The sequence below is a fragment of the Microcaecilia unicolor genome, chromosome 5, assembly GCF_901765095.1.
Source record: "Microcaecilia unicolor chromosome 5, aMicUni1.1, whole genome shotgun sequence".
NCBI lineage: Eukaryota > Metazoa > Chordata > Amphibia > Gymnophiona > Siphonopidae > Microcaecilia > Microcaecilia unicolor.
In genome coordinates, this window is record NC_044035.1 from 250046893 (window position 1) to 250049201 (window position 2309).

Here is a 2309-nt window from a genome sequence, read left to right on the forward strand (position 1 = left end):
AAAAACCCTCAGTTTCACAAACATATTCACAAGTCAAAGTAGTAGATTTTGGAAACTTGCACGTGATGTAAAAAAAAAGCCTTTAGACATTTTGTATACTCTTTAGAGTACTAGCCTATGTGTATGGCAATAAATGGCTGTAGCTTTCAAAACTATATTGCTGAAAGGTACTGTATTTGTGAACTGTGACTTAGTGAATTTAATTGTAGTCCATATTTTCTCAGATCATTGGACATAGTAAGCAAACTTCTCTTAAAAAAAAAAAGTTAGCATTTCGTGGTTTGAGAGAGAAGCTGACACCATCTACCTTGCTCCTGCTTACATCAGTTCTGCCACTTTGTAATGCATGTAAAGGTGGATGCTTGTCTCTTTCTTGCTGAGATTTGCTCAGCTGTACTAATATTTTAGAGAGGATCAAAAGTTCAAATTAGGTATCATTTTAGTGTTCATGCTTTTCTTTCCTTCTCGACGTAGCAGTTTCCTCCTTACCTTTTGGCTTCTGGTTTAGTTGGAACTAGTTGCTCTTAAGTTACCATAATCTTCATTTGCAACTACCCTCTTATATATCCAAATTCTGTTTGGCCATTGCAAGGACAGTCCTGGTAAGGCCACAAGATGTAGCTCCTTAAGTCCAGCCACTGGATGTTACCATTGTATGATTGCTGGTGCTCTCTCCAAGGGGCTCTAGATGATGCCTCCATTGAAGTTCATTCTCCCACTTGGCAGTGCACATTACTTGCCAGTGAGTTATTGTGCTGGCCCCTCTTTGTGGTATACTTAACCTTCTTGAAGACGCTCCAGCGCTTTGCCACTGGGCAACTTTCTTTATGGCACAGCCAAAGAAAATGAGTGCTATGTGATAATGCACAGAACTTCTTAGTTGGAATTAATGTTAATAATCTTAAAATTGATCTACGCTCAAATTTTATTTCTTGTGATATATACAGTGGAAGCGTTCCTTTTTTGGGAAAAAGGCATTTTTAATACAGTATAACAAGAAATGTTGGAACAAATTGTAGCACCTTTTCTTTGGTACACTGAACCTTTTTGCATGCACAGACTGAGGCTTTTTCGTTTACTTATACACCTTTTAGAGCAGGGGGTTCTCAACCTAGCCCTTGAGACACACCCAGGCCACCAGGTTGTATGTCCTGTCTGCCTTATATACAAACTTCTCATGCATAATTCATTGTAAATGTCCTGAAACCATGACAGATTTTTTTTTTGGGGGGGGAGGGGTCCTGAGGACTGGGTTGAGAGCCTCTACTTGAATCAGAGGGAGGGGGAAGCAGGTAAGAAGTGGGATAGTAATAGCCACAGGCATGGAGAGTAATATGACCAGTCTAAACAACCTGAGACATATTATGATTTTAATTAGAGTTATGGATTTTGGCTGTGGCATTTGTGTGATTAGTTTTATAACTAGGCTCTGCCTCTGAGCTGCCACATTTTTAAGAACTGACTGCTGTGGGCATATAATCAAACTGTTTACAAACTCCACAGGTACTTTAACCTGACATGTTTATTACTAGTCAGAGTAACACTATCTGGCTAGTAAGTTTTATTACCCTGGAAAAAGTACACAGAGATTTTTTGTGCCTGCTTTACTGGTACTTATACCAGAACAATGCATACAATTTCTGAAAATTCAGACCTGCACATGGTGTCGGCTCCCCTGAAGCAGAGTACATAAGTATTGCCATACTGGGAAAGACCAAAGGTCCATCAAGCCCAGCATCCTGTTTCCAACAGTGGCCAATCCATGTCACAAATACCTGGCAAGATCACAAAAAAGTACAAAACATTTTATACTGCTTATCCCAGAAAATAGTGGATTTTCCCCAAGTCCATTTAATAATGGTCTACGGACTTTTCCTTTAGGAAGCCATCCAAACCGTTTTTAAACTCCGCTAAGCTAACCACCTTTACCACATTCTCTGGCAACAAATTCCAGAGTTTAATTACACGTTGAATGAAGAAACATTTTCTGATTCTTTTTAAATTTACTACATTGTAGCTTCATTGCATGCCCATTAATCCTAGTATTTTTGGAAAGAGTAAACAGATGCTTCATATCTACCCATTCAACTCCACTCATTATTTTATAGATCTCTATCATATCACCCCTCAGCCGCCTTTTCTCCAAGAGGACTGTACTGAAGTGCTATGTCCTGCTTCGCTTTCCTCTCACACAGGGCTTCCTCTCCAAGTGGTGGGGGCTGGACACATCAGCATTCGAGCACAAGCCTGTGCTTCAAGGCCCCATAAGAGAACTGAATTCAAATTTCTGTTCAGCTCCACAAGGAGGG